Consider the following 23,351-nt stretch of genomic DNA (forward strand, 5'->3'; position numbering starts at 1 on the left):
CAGTTCAAGCTTCAGGGAGTGGTGAGATCCCCTTCCTCTCTCTCTTTCTCTTTTCATTTTTCCTTTCTACCTTAGGTATTAACCTTTAATAATGTATGTTATGTTGGTTTAGCCCTCCGTGTGTAGTTATCACCTGTATTCAAAAAATAACTTGTATGGTTAAGCTGGTTGCTTCTCTCTCTCTTGCTGAACCTTACTCTTTTGTGGTTTTAGCTTCCCCCATTTACTCTGCAGCAACGCTTCTTTTACCTAAGCTAAAGATCCCTGCAGCACCCAAAATCCTGTGGGGTTTGCTCATCAAGTAGGTTACTGCCAGTACAATTGTGTTGTGAAGGTGGGGATAAGGACGTGCTGAATCTGGGACACATAAGGTTAACAGCTTGAAAGTGATGCTTGATCCAGTCCATGGAGCCCAGGGCATATAAGGAAAGTCAGCCTGAAAGTGCAGCTTCATCCAGCCCAGTGAGTCCAGGGACATATAAGAGGTCAGCTTGACAGTGCTGATTGACCCGGTCCGCTCAGACTTGCTCTGTTAATGTATGTGTGCGTGGGTGTGTGCTCATCTGGTTTTGGAGCTGGAGAAACCCAGCCCTAGGGAACCTAAGTCCTGCACGATAGCTCCATTGGGAGGGGACTTGTGGGAAGGGAGAAGTAGAGCTCCATGTGACACAAGTGACACAAGCAGTACATTGATAGAATTACAGAATCCCCTTCCCCAGAAAAGTAACCCAAATGAATGAGCCTATCCCAAAGTAATGGGCAAATCTGGTAACACCTGGCCCACGTGACACAAGGCACTTGTGTAACTCTCAATTTTAACCAAAGGGAAAATTGTCACTGCAGCTGCAGTACCAGAATGTAGCTAACCTGCCAAAGAGTAGCAGAGAGACCTGTAGAACGCATTTAAGAGTATTCTTAGACAAGCTGGGGCTAGTGAAAATTAGGCTAAAATTATAAATGGACTCCACAAGGATAGCCAGAAATTAACTAAGGAGGCAACTTGGCTGGTCCTGGGCCAAAGAAAACATCTCAGCCTTTCCCAAAATAGACAGTGAGGCAAAGAACCACAGAAAATGCTCAATTGCACGGAACAACAGGGTCAGCACCCTAGTGTGGAATGGGGCTACAGACTCCAGGAAGCATATTCTGGGGTCTCCTATGGGAGCTTGGGAGACCCGAAATGGGCTGATTACTTTGTCCAAGTGCCATCTTTTAGCTACGCTGCCCTCTAGGAGCCAAGTCCTGCTGTCCTGAAGTGGTTAGCTCTTCTGAGCTGGAATCATAAGCCCTAAGCATTCCCTGAGAGGCACTCTCTCACTCAGTGGTTGTACTTCTCAGCCAATCATGTTGATAAAACATCTAAAATTATGGCTCTCACTATTCCCCTGCGAGCCCTGCTACCTGCCCCAGCTCCTCAATACCACTCAGGATCTTCAACAAGTCTTTAATGGCATACAAACATGTATCCAAGGATGATGATTAATTCCATGCCTGAAAGTCAAAGTCATTTGCACAGCTACCTTTATAGTCTTAACATAACATGTTGCTTTTCAGAACACCGTCATGACATTACAGTTAAAAATTGATATTTATTCATCTCACAGTAGTACATGAGGTCTCCAATCAAACATGGGCACCATTGTGGTAAATGATGTACATATACATAGTGAGAGGAAGCAGCAGTTGTTGAAGAGCCTACAATCTACACAGGCAGAGGGTGGGCCAGCTGTCTCCCATGCACCCCCTCAGGGCTTATGGTCACACCATAGACAACTTGCCTCAGCTTCCCCTCTTGGACTATTCAAATAAACTTCACTTCAGACTTCTTCTGGGTCAAAAAATACCTCTCCTTGGGGTCTGGGTTTATTAATATAAAAAAGTGCAAATAAAACTCCATGTCTCCCCAAAACAAAGTCCATACACAAACCAGTTTCTCTCTTCCTCCTCCCAGGCCTTCCTTCCTGTGGCCTTTGTTCTCTCCCCAAGGCCTCACTGTCCACTGAGCTTGTCTCACTCTGTGCCACTATTTCCTGAGCTTCCACTCCCCTCTTCACTGCACCTTCCTGCTCCTTTTATACTGGAATCACCTGATTCCTCTGAGGTGGGGCTCATCCTGTCATTATGATTGACTTAGCCCAGGCTTTACAGCCCATGGGGCAAGCCACCCTGTTTCAATCCCCATTTTATTGATGAGGAACTGAGGCACAGAAAGATTAAGTGAGTTGCCCAATGTCACATGGGAAGCCTGTAGCAGAGCTTCTATACGACCCAGAACTCCTGAGTCCCAGTGTTAAATCCTGGCCCCACTGAAGTCACATTGAGTCAGAAGGACAGCCTTCGGTTCCACAAGAACAGCAAATACTGTAGACAATATTCTGAATCAGGAAAGAAAGATGGCATACCTGTAGCTGGAGCTCTGCCAACATAATTGTCTCCGCAGACGCCCACCTCCACAGTCTGAGCTCACAAGCCAGGAAGCTAGGAGAGGAGAGAAAGTTGTTAAGGATGCTCACTGACCTCACCACATAGAACAACTTGTCCCCAAGTATCTCCTATTTCCCCTCTCCCTCATGGACCTTAGGACCATGGGTATACTTTTGGGGAGGGCAAAGTGCAAGCCTCAGGCAGGTGTGGAATTAGCCCCCCCATGCATGGCCCCATTGGTCTGACTGGAGCTGCTCCCCCAAATACAGAAGTCAAAGTACACCTATGCTTAGGACTGTCTCTTTTCTCACCATGGGATGTGGGACCTTCCCTTTCCCGTTTGCCCTGGGCTACAGGATGTAGCATGTTACACTGCAGTTGCTAGGTACGAGGTCATGTGTGAGTAAAAGTCAGATCCTGCCAGAAAATAACACATCCTGTCAATTTATGTGCCCAAACTCCCAAGTTGCACCACCTAAAGCACTTCTCCAACCATTGGTATGGTGCCAACAAATCCAGAGTCCAGTCAGTCTCCATGGATCCAAGAAGATCCTTCATTTTCTGGCAGGATCTGACTTTTAGCCACACTCTGTTTAACCTATGTCAAAGGCACCCAGAGCCCTAGCTTCGTGCTTTTCTGCATAGGATATGAAGCTAAATAAATAGCCTAACTAAGCCTGTATCCCTGTGGACTACTGGGTCACGGGCAGGTCCCTTCCACATCCCCACACCCTTCGTTAGCCCCTGGCAGGCTCTGGTCTGGCACTTCCATGCCAAGCAGCAGTGATGGCTGGTTCAGCTCCAGCACTGTGACTGGGAGGTGGCAGATATTTTCAGGGCAGGAAAATCCACTGATGTCCTGATGGACAGCAGCTGGGAATGTGCCTGCACCTGTGGGAGGCTGCTTGTTTTGGGTCCCCTGGAGATGCCAAGCCCAAAGCTGCCAATCCCTTCTGTCAGCCATTGTGCTGAGTGCCGTGGGCCAGGATGAGCAAGGGAAATGGACGCGCAAGAGCTGCTCTCTCCCCCATGCTGGCCTGAGCTGCCCTACTGTCACTGAACCTTCCCACGCCAGCATTCTAAAATGGGGGTCTCTCTGTGCCCTCTTCATGCTGGCTGGGTGCATTCAGTCAGTGGGCAGCAACACTACTAGGCACTGCATATTGTCTCTTCACTCTAACCATGCTATAAAACAGGGTAACTGGCTGGCTGCTACACCTTAACAATCCCCCTCTGTCCTTTCAGTGGCTGTCAACTTCACCATGGTTTCTGAGAAAGTAACAAAAACATCTTGCATGATGGGCTGTTCTAGGTGTCCAACTAACTGATGGCAACTGTTAGGACAACCGTTGTCTTGTTTTCCAGAACTAATTGGTGTAACTACAGTCCAACAGCCTTTGCTTCAGTGATTCTAGAACAGAATGAATGTGAAGGTGATGCCACCCAGGAGAGGGCAGTATCATCGGGTGCAGGGTGGAACAGCACTGTAAATTAAGAAGCAAAATTGCTGGCTCGCTCCAGTCCTGTATGCTTGTAACTCCAGAGTTTTTCTTCTCTTCTGTCCCTGTCCAACTCTCCCCCACAACTTCTGAAGGAATCTGACTGAGTTAATAATGGGCTGCAAATCTTGAGAGCCCAGCATGATCTGATCTACTGGCTAACAAGCCATCCACCAGGTGATGTGGCAACAAATCATCACACTAATACAAAGTAGGGTGAAAAGTAATGAACTTTTGGCACCTAGCTTCTCCTGGTACTCATTAAACTAATTTAAAGCACCAGAGATTTCCCCACTTCTGGGACACCTCCTACTCAGGAGACCACAAATGTGAGAGACTGTTAGTTTGGAACAGTTGAACGCCTAATTCCATTCAGGCTATTTCACTGAGATTCATTCTGTCTCTCCTTCCCACCAGAATGTATCTATTGGGTATCAGAGAGGTGGGCGGGCGAGCGGAAGCCCGCCCACTACTAAAGGGTCCCCCTCCAGCCTAAGGGGAGGATCCACAGGACTTCAGAAACCCACTAATTCCGGGGGACAACTAATAAAAGAACAGGGACAGGAGTGAGGTCAAAGGGTCATAAGAAGGGAGCCTGACGGGAATACCGAGCAGAGAACCCCGGACAGTGCCCATTGCTCCTTGAAGGCGTCAAGGAAGCCAGTGGACGCCGCCTAAAGGAACTCTGCCCGGATACGTGAACGGACCATGGATTGGAAACAAGCCCCACAGTCACCGGCGTCTCCATCGGCCAACCTCCTCTCCCTGGTCATGTGGATGGCCTTTTTAGCCAGGGCGAGGAGGTTGACCAGGAGGTCCTGGGACTTCGTGGGGCCGCGGATAGGGAGTGCGTAGAGAAGGAGGTGAGGGGAAAAGTGCAGCCAGAAACATAATAGGATGTTAATGAGGAGCCAGTGTAGGGGCTGCAACCTGGCGCACTCTAAGTAAACATGCGCCAGGGTCTCCCACATGCCGCAGAAGGGGCAGATGTCCGGGACAGGGGTAAACCGCGCCAAGTACACGCCTGTGCTCACGGCCCCATGAAGGAGCAGCCAACTGATATCCCCGGCGGGCCTCGGGATCAGGGCTTCACAGTTTGTAGAGAAGAAAAAACCTTACAGATCCTGCTTGCAAAGACCTTAACAATAGCCTGATTCAAGATCATGCTGCCTGGAAACAAGCTAGCTTTCCAGAGGAAACAAAGAATAGCTAGCAAAAAGTTTAATGAGTGCCCAGTGTTCCATGGATCATTTAATTTGGGGTGACCAGATAGCAACTGTGAAAAAATAGTACAGGGGGTGGGAGGCAATAAGTCTTGTTATAAACAGATAAGAAAAGTTAATAGCACTTTATATCTCTTTGACTGTAAAGGGTTAACAAGTTCAGTGAGCCTGGCTGTCACTTGACCAGAGGCCCAATCAAGGGACAGGCTACTTTCAAATCTTGAGGGAGGGAAGTTTTTGTGTGTGCTGTTAGAATTTGGTTGTTGTTCACTCTGGGGGCTGAGAGGGATCAGATGTGCAACCAGGTTTCTCTCCAATACAGGCTCTTATAAGTTCAGACTAGTGAGTACTAGGTAGATAAAGCAGGTTAGGATTATGGTTGTTTTCTTTATTTGCAAATGTGTATTTGGTTGGAAGAAGTTCAAATGTGTATTTGGCTGAAAGGAGTTCAAATTGGTATTTTGCTGAAAAGATTTTAATTTGTACTTGTATGCTTAGGCTGGGAGGGTGTTCCCAGTATCTATAGCTGAAAGACCCTGTACCTATTCCATTTTTTTAAAATTTACAAAGATAATTTTTACTGTTTTTTCTTTCTTTAATTCAAAGCTTTTTTTGTTTAAGAACCTGATTGTTTTTTTATTCTGGTGAGACCCCAGGGGACTGGGTCTGCATTCACCAGGGAATTGGTGAGGAGAAAGGAGGGAAGAGGGAGAGAGAGGCTGATTTCTCTCTGTGCCAGGATTACTTTCTCTCAGGAAAAGTCTGGGAAGGGGAAAGAGAAGGAGGGAAGAAGGTGAATTGTCCTCTCTGTTTTGAGGTTCAAGGAGTTTGAATCACAGTGATCTTCCAGGGTAACCCAGGGAGGGGAAGCCTGGGAGAGGCAACGGTGAGGGAAAGGGTTTACTTTCCTTGTGTTAAGATCCAGAGGGTCTGGGTCTTGGGGGTCCCCAGGCAAGGTTTTGTGGGGACCAGAGTGTACCAGGCACTGGAATTCCTGGTTGGTGGCAGCGCTACAGGTTCTAAGCTGGTAATTGAGCTTAGAGGAATTCATGCTGGTACCCCATCTTTTGGATGCTAAGGTTCAGAGTGGGGGAATTGTACCATGACAAGTCTCTATATAAGAAAAAGTCTCAAAAAACAGGACTTGTCCCTATAAAAATGGGACATCTGATCACCCTAATTTAATCCAAAGTGATTCTTCTAATTTGCAGGGTGCAGAGCTACAAATTGAAAGTATAGTCCCCCAACCCTGAAAGCACTTACGCATGTCTTTAACTTTATAAGCATATGAGCAGTCCCATTGATTTCAGTTGAACTACTTGCACCTGAAGTTAAACCCATACCTAGTTGCAGGATTGGGGCTGTAACAAGTGCAACTGGGAAATGCTATAACAAGCAAAGGAGGAACCTGACACACTGTATGTGGAAGATTCTCCCTGCGAAATCTTTGTGACTGAGACAGTGCTCTTGTTGGGCAGCATAATAATGGCTCTAACTTAAAATGGAAAATTAATTTCAGCATCAACAGCACCCAGACCACAAAACAGCAGCTAAGATACTGTCAAATACATGTAACGGTGCTCAAAGAGCGCATCAGGGGAGCACTACATTCAGGGACAAAGGGAGTGATTTCAAGTAGCACCAAGCCTCTCTCAGGCCTGGGCCTCAAGCTTTGCCTTGTACATGCAGTGGAAGACACCTGCTAAGATTTTCCAGGGTATTTAGACACATAGACTTTAAGGTCAGAAGGGAGCATTATGATCATCTAGTCTGACCTCCTGCACAATGCAGGCCACAGAATCTCACCCATCCACTCCTGTAACAAACCCCTAACCTATGTCTGAGTTACTGAAGTCCTCAAATTGTGCTTTGAAGACCTCAAGCTGCAGAGAATCCTCTAGCAAATGACCCGTGCCCCATGCTGCAAAGGAAGGCAAAAAACCTCCAGGGCCTCTGCCAATCTGCCCTGGAGGAAAATTCCTTCCCAACCCCAAATATGGCGATCAGTTATACCCTGAGCATGTGGGCAAGACTCACCAGCCAGCACCCAGGAAAGAATTCTCTGTAGTAACTCAGATCCCAACCCATCTAATATCCCATCACAGACCACTGGGCATACTTACCAGAAGAAGGTTGATATTCAGGCCAATCAGGACATTTCTTTTTACTTGACTCACACACCTCTTATTACTATATCTAGAGGTAGCCGCTTTGACCAGCATTTCAATTTAAGAATGGTTAAAATGACATGCAGAAAGATTCAGTGAAATTGCAGCAGATTTAGATTTCTATTCCACACACAGTGGAGTAGAAATGCTTTGAAAAGCACGTTAAGAAATATATGTACATTTCTCACTCCAACTTCCTCTTAAAGTGGATGACAAGTTTAGCAAAGGAGTAAAAGGATAATACCCTTCAAAAGAGTTGCTGATTCCAGAGGCAAGGACATTTGCTCATTTTACTAAACTCCGCTTGGTGGGAGTTTATTCCCTGCTGGGACCTTACTATAAGAGTTACACTTGTGATGCTCATGATGTTGGAGCACTTTTCTTAATAATGATGAGAAAAGATTTTTTGAAACCACTTCAGCAAAGGGGAAAAGTAAAGTAGTTTCATTCATTTCACTATGGAACCAGTCTCACTGGCATAGGCAAAAACTGACTGACACCTGATATACAGGCATTGCTCCACTCAGCACTGCAGGGCATGTCTCATTATCAAAAGCGATATATGCACTTGGTAGCCTACATCCTATTGATTGGCACTAAAACATAGCCTCTACAGCCTAGATCCTGAAAGGTATGTGGCAATGTGACAGCCGTCATCCAAGGTTGGTTGGGAGGGCAGCATCACCTAGTGGTCAGGGCTTAGGCCAGTGACATGCAGTGGAGTTGTTGGTAGGGGAGCCTGATCTCACCCTACTTCCTACCACATCCCTGAAATTGTCCCAAGGTTGCCATCTGGGTAATGCAGCATGAAGGCAACTGTCTTCTCAAGTGGTATGGTCCAGCTCAGCCCAAGGCTGTCCCCTACTGTGGTAGTCCAAACAAAAATAAAGGGTATCAATCCAGTCCAGAGTTCATAGGCTTGGGCGGCAGGGAGAGTAGGCCAGGAGATACTCTGACTCCCCTGGTGCTGCCAGATGCCCAGTTGTGGGTTTGGTGGGGAGTGTGGAAGGTCATTATGCCCTATGCAGGTTCCTGGGCAGCTGAGGCAGTGATATGTGCTATTCAGCTTCCTGGGTTCATCAGTAATCTCCCTGGACTTCAGAGAGATTACTAATGAACCCAGGAAGCTGAGTAGCAAACACCACTTCCTCAACCACCCCAGAACCTGCATGGGGTATCTAAAGAGGAACCTGAGCTTTTTAGAAGAGATGATGTGGCTTTTCCTGGCAGCTTGTGGGGGTACGAGCCCAGCACTCCTCCAAGCAGGTGGGCCTCCAGGCTTCAACCAGCCTGGGGCTCCTCCAGCTAAGGGGGGTCCACTTCAGGGCTCCTCCAGGAGTAGGGCTCATTGTTCCAGCCACCATAAGGGGGCAGAATCAAGAACTAGCCTCCTCAAAGGGACTCCACACACATCCATAGGCAAGAGGAATGCTTCCCACACAGGATGTGTCTGCAGCAGGCTCTTCCTTCCCTCAGGGAGGGACCTATGGACAGCTACTTAGGAAGAGGCATGGCCTGGCCTGGCCTTGCCTCTTCTCTGCTAGGGGTATAGGTCTACTTTCTTCTCTGGCTTGCCCCCAAATGAGTGGCTCTCCTGCCTTTTAACTCTTCCTCCAGTTGGGGCATTTCCTACAGATGTAGCAGAGTGGAGCTGGCTGAGCTCAGAGCAGTTCCTTAACCCCTTGTTGCCCAGTGTGGGGCAACCTAACTACCTTTGAGGTACTGGGCTCAAGTCACTTAGGCCTTGCAATGCTGAGTGGAGCAATAGCTAAATACCTTTACAATTCTGTGCCATGTTCTCTTCCCTGGTCAATGCCACTAACAGGAAAGCTATAAATGAACCGAGGAAGCAGCTTGTGCCAACGGGGCCAGAGAAACTGCCTCAGCCTTTTCTGGAGTGGGCAAAAAAGCAAAACAATGCATTAGCTATCAGCACTCTCCTCTCTTAGACCATTTTACTGAAAAAACCTTCTACACTGAAAATGTTACCAGGGAGATGGAGTGTAAAGGCGCTCTCCTGAGAGAACAACGGGAGCACTATAAAAATATGAAGCATTATTATTATTATTTGTATTACAAGGAGCATTTAGAAGCCAAAATAAGAACTGGAATCCCATTGTGCTAGGTACTGCCTTAACACAGAGTGAAAGCCCTGCCCCAAACAGCTCATAATCTGAAGCTAGGTTTGCAAGCCCTCCAGGATTCTCCTGGAGTCTCCAGGAATTAAAGATTAATCTTTAATTAAAGATTATCATGTCATGAGACCTCCAGGAATACATCCAACCGAAACTGGCAATTTAGAAACCCTGTAACCTTTCAGGAGGCTCAGAGCCCTTACTGGGCAAAGTAGAGAATGCAGCTGTGTGATTGGTCTTCTGAGCTGTCTGTCAAATGTGTCCCACCCCATCATGACATCATCACAGGACTATAATGGCTGAGAGAGGGGTAGGTCCCAGTATTGCTGAAGAATTAGTAGTGTGGACATTTGGTAAGATTTGTAGCTAAGTGCTATACTGTATCTCTGGTTCCTAGGTTCTGAGGATGTTTTGGTGAGGACTCCTTTCTTACACAGAGTGTGACCTGATGTCTTGCCTGATTGACAGTAGTAGCTAGGATTGAATGATCAGAATCTTAGTCCCTTTCAGTGCTTGGTAGTTCTACTTGTGTAAAGTATCTCTAGGTAATAGCTGAGTCACCTGAGCAACCAGTCCAGGGAAGGAAACTATCTGTCTTCCAAACCAGGAGGCCTGGATTAATGGTATGTTCTAGGAGATAGAGGCTTCTCTAGAGGAGAATGGAATATTTAACAAAGAGAACTAAAGGAGAGCCTGGACTATAGGAAAAAGTGTCCCTTTACCTCTCTACCTGAGTGAAGCCATGCTATTCCCATTCATGGATGGGGATTGGGGCTTCAGGCTCTGGTCTGAGTTCTGGCTTGTCATAATGATCTGCAGGTGGGAACACTTGGCTGAGGTGGCTGAGTCAGCTGAGACAGGGGTACTGGGTAACCAATATGTATCTCAAACAGATGATGTAGGAAACACTAAAGGAAAACCAGCCTGGTGCCTTCCCATAATGGAAATGCTTTCTGGCTAGTGGCCTCACTCTCACCTCTAGGGGTGATGGTATCAATTTATCTGAACTGGAATCTGTTTCTTTACCAGATCAGTCTCTGACTGATAATAGAAAATACTTGTATTTTACCAGCTAAATTGGCTTTAAAATAACCAGTCTGCCCTAGTGGAGATCCCTCATGTAATTAAATATCCAGGGAGACTGAAACACTACTTACTCTAGCTGTTCTAGAGGTCCCAACACTCACCAGTGAGATTGTCCCAATTCAGTGTTCTCTGTGTGTAGTCAAAGACTGCTACCTTCAGCAGGATAACTTCTGTCAGTAATTGTACTCTGGTACAAATGGAATTAACCTCTGGCACTATCTGGGAAAAGACTGAACTAGGAGGGTGCCTGTGATAAACTGTGTGGCAGTCCCGGTGTTTCCCTTGGGTGGCCTTTTTTGGTCTCTACGTCTGAATAGAAGCTTTGGGAATGTGTAACACTGACAGACCCTGGTTGTTGGTGGGCAAGATTGAACCTGGGACCTCTGGAGCTAAATGCATGAGTCTCTACTGTATGAGCTAAAAGCCAAGGCCTGCTAGCTACAGCTGTAGAGCAGATTCATTAATCTCTCTAACTGGTCTTGGTGCCACTAGATGGGACAGAACACCACACCCAGAAGGTGTGGGTTACAAGTGCATCCCTGGGCTTGAGGAACTGTCTGTCTCTGGGCCTGCCTTGGATCAAAGGTTTAACACAAGGGCCTGCTCTGTCTGTAGAGAGGGTGTTACCACAGGGGCACAACCTGGTCTGGCTTTTAGAGAAAACAGAACTGGAGCAGCTCTTCTGGTGTCCTTTTACAATATTGATTTGAGTGTTTCCTGTTATAGCCCCTCAATATTCCTTTTTGGGCCTTGCAGGGACATCTCACTCCACCATGTCTGCTAACGAAAATGAAACACAAGTAGAGATCCAGGCACAGGAGCAACAGGTGAGTCCCTCCTGGGGAGGCAGGTGTGCTTGGCAGCTGGAGTCACCGTTCTGGCTTGAATGTGCCTATTGCTGATGCTTGAAGTTCCAGCTCTCAGAATGCTGGAGTCACTGCCAAGAAGTGCCTCCTGAAGCCAGGATGAGCACTGGCACTGGTGACCCTGTGAATGCTGTCTGCACTAACACTGGCAAATCCCTTTTTTCTAGTAGTGCCCAAGGGCTCCAAAAAGGAGGGGGGCATTGTACAGGGTACTGGACAGAGACATGGCTCCTGATCGGGAGAGAGTGCCCTTAGAAAGACAAAAAGTCACTCTGTTCCCACTCTCGCTGACAGAATGAGATTGTGACACAATTCTATTTGGTTGGTGGGCATGCCAGGATGCAAACAGCATTCCTGAGATCTTGCTGAATATAGGCAGCTATTCTAATGGAACCAGGCTTCTGGGTGGGTGACTAATGTCTTAGGCAGGCCACGGACAGGGCCAGGAGGCTGCCTAGCTCTGAGGACAGTCTCCTACAGAATCAGTGGTTGCAGAAGGAAAGAGACCGAGGAGGGGGGACACCTTGACAAGCCAGGAGCTCTTCCCCAGCTGACTCCCCTTTTCCCTCCCTCAGACTGCAGTAGGCAGGGTGGCTGGCCTGCCCTTGGTCAGCTCTGCCTGTGAGATGGCCTCTGCCAGCTCTGCAGCCACCAAAGAGACCCACCCAGCCGTCAAAGCTGTCTGTGCGGTGGCAGAGACTGGGGTGAGAGCCATCACCTCTGCCGCTATCATTGGGGCATAGCCCGTCCTGGACCATCTGGAGCCGCAACGTGAGTGAGGGAAAGGAGGCAGGAACACTCCTGTGTGCATGGCAGGGGAGGTCAGTCTGGCTGCAGGTTCAGCCTACAGGAATCTAGGCACGCTACTCAACTCTACCTCCAACTGGTGGCAAACTGAATCTGCAGACTCCCGTCTCCTGTGCCACTGACCTCTGCTAGCTCCTAGAGTGATCTCGCCAAGGCACTGGCCTTGTCTGGAGCGGCTCGGATGGCTGCAGCAGCTTCTGTTGGTGACTCTTGCTTAGGTACCAGTGCTGAGCTGGGCCAGCCTAGAGGGAGGCAGTGCCCAGGAACAATCCCTGGTGTGTGTGGCTGGCCCAGTGGCACACAGCCACATGCACTGAGTATGGCACCTAATGCCATTGAGCAATACTTGCTAGAGGGCACTGGCTGCAGCTTCAGTGCTAAAGGGATCTGAGCCCATTGCAGGCACTGGAGACTCCTGAAACCCTCTAGGAGAAGCTGGGAGTGGCAGCTGGGATCTCCTGAATGCTAAACCTGGCTCTGACAGACTGGCTCCATAGCCTTGGGCAACTTACCCAACCCCTCTTCCTTGGCTTCCCCATCAGTAACCTGGGGACACTTGCTTAGGAACACCAGTCCCTCCATGTACACAGATTAGCAGCCCCACAAGATCAGTGCACATGAATGAATTAAGGGAACTAGTTCTGTGGTTGTGTTACAGTTGCAGCAGCCAATGAATATGCCTGTAGGGTTCTGGACAGACTGGAGGAGCAGCTGCCCATCCTGCAGCAGCCGATTGAGAAGGTAACCACACTAGTGTCCAGGCTGGTCCTGATGCAGGCTGAGGCTCTGGGCCCTTCACTTCTGCTAGGTGTTCAGTGGCTTCTCTTCTGACCCCTTTTTCCCTAGGTGGCTTTGGATGCCCAAGACCTAGTGCGTGCCACAATGGTGGGTGCCAAGGATGCAGTCTGCAGCATGGCCACTGAGGCAAAGGATGCAGTGACCAGCATGGTGGGTGTGGCCAAGGGGGCTGTCCAGGAGAGCGTGGAGGTGACCAAATCTGCAGTGACCAGCAGCATGAGCACAGTGATGGGTTCCAGCATGGGGCAGATGGCTGCAAGTGGCTTTCAAATGGCATTGGCAAAATCTGAGCAGTTGGGGACCACTACCTCCCCATGACAGAGGAGGAGCTTGGTAAGAACCCCTTTCCTGAATACAAACCAATGTGACCCTGATGTCTTGGGGCATGGCTTGGACTCCCAGCATTCACAGCTGAGTTGCCAAAGAAGCCACCTCTCCTTGAGGTTCCCTTGTAGCATAGCTTGGCTTCTAGGCCTCCCCTTGTTCCTTCATGTTGGGCCCTCTTCTAGCTGATAGAAGGAGGCTGGTCTAATGGCTTTGACACTGCTCCCTGTGCAGCTACCAGCTCCCTGGCTGGTCAGTGCTGCAGGACATCCAAACCTGCTCTGAGAGAGATTCTGTAGGCCACAAGCTTTGGGAGGTCTGAATGCAGCTGCTTTGTATCCTGGCCCTGCCAACCAGTGCACAAGTGGATTTTAACTCTTACTAGTACAGTGATTCATGGGAGGGACCCAAAGGTGGAGACATGTGACCCCACATACACAACCCCACTCCTAGACAGGAGATGCAGCTGCATAGAAGGGATGGTGGGGCAGCTGTAGGTGGTACAGCCACACTGAAGGAGCTGCTGCTGTTCTGCTCCTTTCACCACTGTGGTTCCCGCGAGAGCCCTGCAGTGTTGAGCAGATACCAAATGTCTTGCTGGTACAGCATACCAGCAATAAATATCTTAATGTTACAGCGCACCTGACCATACTGGCTTACTTGCACTACTGCTACCAGCTAACTCCTCTTCTCCCTTGCAGCTGAGCTTCCAACAACTCCAGTGGAAAGACCAGGAGAGGCTCCTGCAGAGCAGCAGAGTTATTACGTGCATCTCGGTTCCCTTTCGAGCACGCTGCGCCAGCGAGCCTACCAGCATGCCCTGGGCAAGATAGACAAGCCAGGCAGCGCACCCTGGAGGCCCTCTCCCAGCTCCAGCAAACCATTGACCTGGTAGGAACATGACCCTCTCCTCTTCCCTGTAGATGCTATAGGCCACGGTCTCTGCAGCCTCCTGTGCTCAGTGCCATTGGCACTGTTTGTTCCTAGGCCCCGCAGTGTCACTGCAGTAGTGCTGCCTGCCTGCTACCCACAGCTAACTGTGGGGGAGGTTTCCTGGCCAGCCGCTTCCTGCAGTTTCCAGCTAACTGCACTCTCCTCCTGCAGATCAATAATGCCAAGCAGGCTGTAGATCAGAAGCTTCACAATGGCCAGGACCGTCTGCACCAGATGTGGCTCCAGTGCTGCAGGGGGAAGTTTGAAGGGCAGGAGGGCCCAGACTCAGCAGAGGTATTTTCCTTCTTCTCCTTCTTGCCCTGACAGACTTGCTCTAGCAAACTCCCCCATCTGTAAGGGTGACTTGCAGATACTCCAGTCTGTCTTGCTTTCTTCCTCCAGCAGGTTGAAGCTCAGGCTCTAGCCATGTCCCAGAGCCTCACCCAGCAACTGAAAACCACCTGCCTTACACTCCTGGGCAGCATCCAAGGCCTTCCCCACACTATCCAGGACAAGGCCCAGCAGGTCTCCAGCAGTATAGAAGAGCTCCAGGCTTCCTTCTCCAGTGCCAGCTGTTTCCAGGATCTATCCAGCAGTGCCCTTGTTCACAGTCGGGAGAAGGTGGCCAAGGCCCGGGAGTCCCTGGATGAGCTGCTGGAATATGTGATGCAGAATGTTCCCCTGGACTGGATCGTGGGACGCTTCATTCCCACTGGAGACTCCACACCATATCCTGATGAGCTGGTGGAGGAAAGAAAGAAGGCGGAGGCCTGAAGGGTTCCATTCCCCCTGCTGCTGGAAGGAATCCAACTGAATTGCCTGCATAGTTAGTGTGGGGTCTCCTTGCTGAGGCCATGGTTCTGCTTTGGCAGATGGTGGACTGATTTCAGCTCTTCCTTATTCAGGTTCTTTAATTCTGCAGGTCATTTCCCCAGAACTGTTTGTTACCAGTTACAGGGTGGCATCGCTAATCATACAGGACTTCACTCCTTACAGGGCTAGTCTGCTTCTCTGAGGACATGGCTTGTGACCAACATACAGCTGTCTTCCTCTGTTCATATGAAATGCTGCTGAGCTTGTTTTTTTCCTAGCTCTTTGTATTGTATAAAACTAGGTTTTAACTTCACAATAAACCTCAACTGCATTCAAATTTGCTGTCTGCTTAATGTGATCCCTCCCCAGCTCGTGCTCTATGTACAGTACACGTGACCCTGTTTGTATATCTGCCTCTTTAACACCCATCCACCCTCCTTTTCTCTGGCAGAGCTCCAGAGTGGCTGAGCTCATCTCCTGGGTGAAGGCATCTCTTCAGGTGCCTCCATTTGACATGTTTCCTTTGAGACTTTTCTCAAATAGGAGGCAACAGCCCATAGGAAACACTCATCTGGCTTTCAGTGGGTAGCAAGGCAACACTACAGCCTCTGAGATCAACTAAGAGGGAAAGACCCAGGGTGTTAGGGCACTATGGCTTGGAGAGGAAATGGGGGTGGAGAACTGAGAACCTACTATTGGTAATGAGCACAGTTAAAAGGGTAACATACAGTGATGTGAGACTGCCAGGCCTTGCCTCTCAGGGCCAGCTTTAGGCCAATTCAACCAATTCCCCTGAATCAGGCGCTGCCCCTGAGAGGGCCCCACACGCAAGCCCTAGTACGGGCAAGAGCCGATGTGCTGTACTGGTGTGGCCTGGCTTCACCAGGGGCCAATTTAAAGGGCCTAGGGAAGTGGTGGGGCTCTGGTGGCTATTTGAAGGGCCAGGGCAGTAGAAGCATGGGAGCCCTAGGCCCTTTAAATTGCCACCAGAGCCCCAGGAAGCTGCTGCTGCTACCCTGGTTGGAGAGGGAGGAGGGGGCACTCACTATACAGGGTGGGCTGTACCCCCCTGTGCCTTCACCCCTACCTCCAGCCAGCCCTGCACCAGCCCGTGTCTCCAGCCAAACCCTGCCATACTCTCCTGCCTGAAACCAACCAGTCCCTCAACCCCTTGCCCTGCCTGCAGCCAGACCCTACCTCCAGTCAGCCCTTGCCCTGCCTGCAGCTAGCCCCATGTCCACTGGTGCTCTGCAGTTCCCAGGGCAGTAACCCTGCACACCTCCTTCAATGAGGGAGGGAAGGGAGCAGCTGGGACCCACACATGCGCACACCCTAGGGTGACCCAACAGCAAGTGTGAAAAATTGGGATGGGGTGGGAGGTAATAGGATCTTATATAAGAAAAAGAGTCCAAAAATGGGACTATCCCTGTAAAATAAGGACATTCGGTCACCCTAGCACACGCCCAGGGAGTGGTGGGAACCCACACATATGAAAGAGAGCACATTTCTAGTTCAGGCCTATCTTTTTCAAATAAATTTTAGGTAGCGCTAACATAATCTGTATTTTCCCAGACATGTCAGGCTTTTTGGTTCTTAAATTGCCATCTGGCAGGAAAATATGGACGTATGGTAACCCTCTTGATAGAAAAATTACATACTGTGGTACATCCCTTAAATCAGAACTTTTTATAGGGAACTGGTTGCTGAGAAATGAAAGGCTTTTTTTAACATGGGGGTTTTGTTTTTTGTTTTTTTTTTTTAGTCTTTTTTTTTTTTTTAAGTTATCCCTGCCGGGGCCCCGCTGAAAATGTTCGAATTGGGCGCCGCACTTCCTAAAGCTGGCCCTGTTGCTTCTAGTCCAGTGCAATGAGACTAAGTAGAGCAGCTACTTCAGCCTAGATCAGAAGCATCAGAATGGCCAGGACCATCTCATGACAGCTGAACAGGTTCAAAGTGTCTAGGCAAAGAGTTGGTGATTTGACCACTCCAGGCAACTGGCATTTAACAAAACACACACACGGAGACTAGCTGCAAGAAATAGAGCAGCAGATAGTCTTGCTGAAGCATGGACGTCAGCCAGCCTGCATCCTTCCTCCCTGCCATTAGCCAAGAACCTGTCTAACATTTCCTAGTGCAAACCTAGCCAGGCCAATAGCAGTACAGGTACATGGCTCATGGTTGTGGGAGATGCATAATAGGACCAGCACTGGGCTTTTAATGCAATTTCCTGAGAGCTTGTGTCTACACTTGAAGTCACTTGTTTAGTATTAGGTAGGCAGCTCCATCACTGTTGCTTATCCTAACTAGGGCTTGAGCTATTAAAAAGCTTCAGGCAAGGACATGTCGCCTGGCTTCAGCGCTGCAGCAGCACCATGACCAGGAATAGCTTAAAGATGCCACTGCTCTCAAAGATGGCGAATAGTAACCAAACTGGTGATGTATGCAGCTCACATGGCTGGTTACTCCTGACCTCATTGGACAAGGCCTCTCTTGTACGCCAATGGACTGGGGATGTCAAGCTCCCTAACTGACAGGGAGCTATCACTGAGGCTACTCTGCCTGTGTAACTGGAGGTGTGTTACAAACCCTACTGTGCTCTGGATTAACAGAGGTCCCTCCAACACACTCATGGGGAAGAGTGAGAGTAAAAGCACTAGCTAAGTGGAGCCCTGCTTGTGTGAGTAAAGGTCCTAGCCAGCTCCTTTTAGGCATATGGAAGCATAACTAACTACAGGTTTTTAGTAGTCCTGGTCAGCTAATCTGACGTCTGTGTTCAAGCCCTTTGCTATTTAGTCCAAGTCTAATAAAATGTGTGAGGTGAATGAGTGAATTTCACATCAGCAGATATTAGCTTCAAACTTGGATAGAAACAGCAGCTGGATTTTCTTTACACCATGATGAACATTGTAGCCTGCATTTCCCCAGCACAGCCCCTACAGCTAATCTTTACATAGAGAAGGAGTGGTTCTAACATATCCCCAAGCCAGGGTCAGACCTAAGATACCCCATAGAAACTGTTCCTGGACCAGTCTTAAGTTACAGAAAGCGAACTGACCAACCCCTGGATGCAGTGTTTATGGCACATGGAACAATGAGTTAGTTCAACAGGCCCCAGCATGATACACCAACTGGCTCAAGTGTTTAATTCAATGGCCTATTAGAGGATCCAAGGTATGAGCAGAGAGATCACACCAGCTCCATCCCAATGGTCTGAATATTAGAAGGAGGAATGGGAAGAGGAAAGAGATGCTTCCTGCCTGCAGTTGGCTCTCTCTCCTGGGTGGTACCCCCTGGATAATTAACAATTGTAGCTGCAGATACTGCACAGGAAGACTTGCATACCTATACATAGGTATAACAAGTGGGGTTCCGCAAGGGTCTGTTTTGGGACCGGCTCTGTTCAATATCTTCATCAACGACTTAGATGTTGGCATAGAAAGTACGCTTATTAAGTTTGCAGACGATACCAAACTGGGAGGGATTGCAACTGCTTTGGAGGACAGGGTCAAATTTCAAAATGATCTGGACAAATTGGAAAAATGGTCTGAGGTAAACAGGATGAAGTTCAATAAAGACAAATGCAAAGTGCTCCACTTAGGAAGGAACAATCAGTTTCACACATACAGAATGCGAAGAGACTGTCTAGGAAGGAGTATGGCAGAAAGAGATCTAGGGGTCATAGTGGACTACAAGCTAAATATGAGTCAACAGTGTGATACTGTTGCAAAAAAAGCAAACGTGATTCTGGGATGCATTAACAGGTGTGTTGTAAACAAGACACGAGAAGTCATTCTTTCGCTATACTCTGCGCTGGTTAGGCCTCAACTGGAGTATTGTGTCCAGTTCTGGGCACCGCATTTCAAGAAAGTTGTGGAGAATATTGGGGAGGGTCCAGAGAAAAGCAACAAGAATGATTAAAGGTCTTGAGAACATGACCTATGAAGGAAGGCTGAAAGAATTGGGTTTATTTAGTTTGGAAAAGAGAAGACTGAGAGGGGACATGATAGCAGTTTTCAGGTATCTAAAAGGGTGTCATCAGGAGGAGGGAGAAAACTTCTTCACCTTAGCCTCTAATGATAGAACAAGAAGCAATGGGCTTAAACTGCAGAAAGGGAGATTTAGGTTGGACATTAGGAAAAAGTTCCTAACTGTCAGAGTAGTTAAATACTGGAATAGATTGCCTAGGGAGGTTGTGGAATCTCCATGTCTGGAGGTATTTAAGAGTAGGTTAGATAAATGTCTATCAGGGATGGTCTAGACAGTATTTGGTCCTGCCATGAGGGCAGCGGACTGGACTCGATGACCTCTCGAGGTCCCTTCCAGTCCTAGAGTCTATGAATCTATGTGCTCTGAACACATTTGGGCCTCTTCTGCTATGGGCATGTACATGTGGGGGGGCTATGGATGGAAAGTTGGTTTCCATGCCCTGAGTATGCAATGGTCTCTGTGTGCTGGGGATCCTTGCACCTGTGCAGAGCCCTTGGGAACTCAACTACTCTTCCCAACTGCCTGTGAAGTTAATGGGGGTCTGAGTAAATGCAGGGGCTGGTTTGTGTAGGGCTCACTGTAGGATCAGGACCTAACACTGCCCCACTCTGGCACTTGCAGCCATTGAGCTGAGGATCGTGTTTTTGGATGGAGGCCCACTCACAACCCTCTGTGGGACAGAACCATGGATATGAAAACTTAGGCTTGCTTTAAAGGAGTGACGTGAGCACCAGCCTCCGCTCCAGGCCTCTGTCACTCTCCCCAGCTGCTCCAGCCACTTGCACTCCCTGCTTTGACATTACTGCATGTGTGAAGGGAAATGGAGAGGTTATGGAAAGAAGTTTTCCATGGTGTGATCTGCTGTCACTCCAGCTGGGAAGGGCTGTGGCACTGGAGTAACTAGGCCACGAACGATAATGGGGAGAGGGCAGAGCCGAGCATAGCGGCTATGACTGACCCACCCCACCCCCTAGCTTTTCCCTGAGTTTGTCTCCACGCTTAGTCCTGCCCTGTGGCTGTCATTCCCAGCATCTCCCCAAAGGCTCCTCTGGTACCCCCTGAGCCTGTGGGTTCCACGTATTGAACTGACACCTATATTAGACTGAGTGCAGTTAGTGGAGATGGGAAATGCTATCAACAGCAAAGGTAAAAGGCACCCAGGAGAGTCTGCTGAGGAAATGCCTGTTGCTGGGACAGTGCTTCTGACGGCATCGACTCGTACACGGGCCAGACACCAAACCATGGCAGAGAGATTGTCAAACATTTATCTGGGCTCCCAGGAGAGAGCAAGACTCAGGTAATGATACTGGATGGAGTTTTTAGTCTGATTCATTACGTATGAATAGTACTGGGGTAAGGGCCAAAGGCCTCCCCCCGGAATGGAGCCCCATCTGCTGAACGCTACACAAAGAGGTCGTCTGCCAGGAGAAATACCACCCAGCATGAGCCAGCCCTGGGACAGGGAACGCACCCAGCCTCTGCAAAAGTGGATGGGGAAGCAAACAGCTGCAGCAACCACCCTGCTGCCCACTGACCTGAACGCCTAGATTGAAACACACCAATGAGCCAGTGTGGAATTCCCCGGCTGATGGGCACTTCCAAAATGAGGGCTATATTCATTGGCAGCGTGGTGGGCCTGATGCAGGCATATCACCTAGTCTATGCTGGGGGGATGCTAAAGAAAGATTTTAGCCCCCATCCTGCTCCAGGAGCAGCCTGGGTCCTCTCTCGGCTGAGTGCACAGGCATATTACGCTGCTTGGCGGGCACCAGGAGCTGGAGGGTTGCCTGAGAAGTATCCACATGCAATGTGTGAGGAGGTCCCTTGTGATATACACATACCGTCCCAGGGGAAAACCCTGCAGTCCCGATCCTATACTAGCTCTGTGCTGCTGTGAGTGGAGTTGCCCTGAAGCCCACCCTCAGCTCCTTTCCTGAGGTCAGCAGAGCTGCACAACAGCAGGGCCTGCCCATGGGCAGTCAGGTGCTGGATGTGGCCTACCCTAGGAAATGTCCCCTCAGCACTCCACAGGCATCCCACCACCTTCTACATGAACCAAGGAGTACTTAGAGCCCTGGAAACAGCTTCCACGGTCTCCTATAGCATCACAGTGGTCAACGCTCCTATCTGGAACAGCTGGGACTCTATATAGGCAAACAACCCTCCTAACGCTGCTATTTTCCAGGCTCCACCCCAATTCCAGACCTCAGCGGTCAGGGTAGAGAGTGCACCTTCCTGATTGCTTTGCTGAGCTGTCTGTCAAGTGGCCCCTGCCCAATGCCGACATTATCACTGGGCTATAAAAGCTGTGCAGGGGGTGGTTTGTGTACTGTTGAGGGAGCTTCAGAGTGCAGGCTTGGTGAGAGGTGGGCTGAGAGCTGGAGTTATACTGTGGCTTTGGGGTTCCAGGGTCCGAAGTGTTGAGTTCTGGGGGGATTGTTTTGTTTGAGCTTGTCTGTTGTTGAAATGGATCTTAAAGCTGTGCTTTCCCTGCCGTGTTTGGCTTTCAGTTGGGAGAGCTGAAGAGTTTGAACTTCTTTCAGTTCTCTCCATCCATCAGGGGCACTGGGCTTGGCAAAGAGGCTCCAGCCTGGGGCGTGTCTATGGTCAGGGTGTGGTAGACATATTCTCTCCCACCCTCATGTCCAGGGAGGTGGTGCCCAGAAGTGGTTGGTCTGCTTGTGGGAAAGGAGAGGGGGCCAGACACTAGAAACACCCAAGGCTGCTCTGTTCTTCCCTCCCCTCTCAGCCTAGCCTGTGTTGCTGCAGGAGCACTGCCAGCCCCTTCCTACTGCTCTGCTGGGGCTTGGTTCCTGGCATGTTGAGTGTGTGAGGCAGAGGGAGAAGCTGATTCCTCCCTTAGTGCAGTTACTGCCCTCATCCTGCAGCCTGGCTGCAGCTCTCTGTCATGGCTCTGACTCTTGCTGGCAGGAGGAATTTCCTCTGCCTGACCCTGTGTCCTACTCACTGAGGTCTCCAGGGCCTGGGACAGGTTTCCTTGATCCCAGCCATCAGTGTAGCTAGGACAAGTCAGAAGAGAGAGTTGCAAAGGGCAATGGCTCTCCTGCATTACCTGGTCTTGCAGTGTGGCTTCCCTCCTTGGGGAAGCACATGGGTGCCCTACTGTGGTAGGCACTGACTGGCCAAGGGACTGCAGCAGCTGTTAGAAATGAGTATGAGGCTGCAACCTGAGGTCTTCTGATCCCTTAATGGTCCCTCCTGGTTCTTGCAGTGACACCTCCCTTCTGCATGTCTGGTAACAGGAGTGAAATCCAGGCTGCCTGCCCTGAGCCCCAGGGACAGGAGCATCAGGTAGGTCCATGCTGTGGAGCTGGCATCCCCCTGGCCTTCTGACAGAACTTCATTGTGGCAGAAAATGCTGATTTTGGTGGAGTGAAATGTTGTAGCAAATCTACTGCAGAGTCAACAATTCTTGATAAAATCCAGTCTCTGAAGGGGAGCCCCACAGAGTCCTGGGCAGCCTGTCTGGAGCAGGGGGTCTCAGGTTTTCGAGGCTCCCACTCCACAGAGCAGCTAAGTGAAATCAATGTTCTTGTCACTCTTGCAGTTGCTATAACTGAAAAGGTTTTGAAATAAGATTTGGAAAATTGACATCTTGGTGTTTCTGATTTTTAACTGTTTGGTGCTCTCTGGTTTGTAGAGAAGTTTATTTGTTTAGAAGAAAAGCCAAGTGGCTCTGGCAAGTGCTAACTAGAACAGTTCTAGAGCAGCCCAGCCCTAGTCACTGCTGCACTGGTTGTAGCTGATAACCCTAGAGCACAGTGGGATTCAGGCAGGAGTCTTTCCGTCAACTAATTCTTGTGAAAAGAAGCCCAGGACTAGCTGTATTAATCCTGGTGGCAGCAGCAACGATGGGGTTAGTGCTTAGCTGTGGGATCCCAGCCAGGGTATAATAAATATAGCCCCCTATGCTGCTGGAAGCAGAGCTCTGCTATGCTGTACATTTGCAGAAGAAAGCAAGGAACATTCTGGGGATGTCACTAGCTGCTATTGCTGAGGCTGTGGGGGTGGGGGGCAGAAATCCTCTGGGATGGGGGAGCCCTGTGGCTAGTTGGGTGCAGAGTTAACAATCCCAAGAGGGTAACTGATTGAGGAGTCACTTGGTCCAGATGGTGGATGTTCCCTAGCTGACTCCTTTCCCTCCCTCAGACTGCAGTGGGCAGGGTGGCTGGCCTGCCCTTGGTCAGATCTGCCTGTGAGATGGCCTCTGCCAGCTATGCAGCCACCAAAGAGACCCACCCAGGCGTGAAAGCTGTCTTTGAGGTGG

General features: G+C 49.4%; 1 protein-coding gene and 1 pseudogene across 1 annotated transcript in view; both read left to right on the forward strand.

The window, feature by feature from the left end:
• Positions 1–23,351, forward strand: part of LOC127046257 (stimulated by retinoic acid gene 6 protein-like) — a 104,180-nt gene that overhangs the window by 60,477 nt on the left and 20,352 nt on the right. The gene's annotated exons all lie outside the window — the stretch shown is intronic.
• On the forward strand, positions 11,288–15,189 carry LOC127046330 (perilipin-3-like; annotated as a pseudogene).

Source organism: Gopherus flavomarginatus, chromosome 3 (genome assembly GCF_025201925.1).
Source record: "Gopherus flavomarginatus isolate rGopFla2 chromosome 3, rGopFla2.mat.asm, whole genome shotgun sequence".
NCBI lineage: Eukaryota > Metazoa > Chordata > Testudines > Testudinidae > Gopherus > Gopherus flavomarginatus.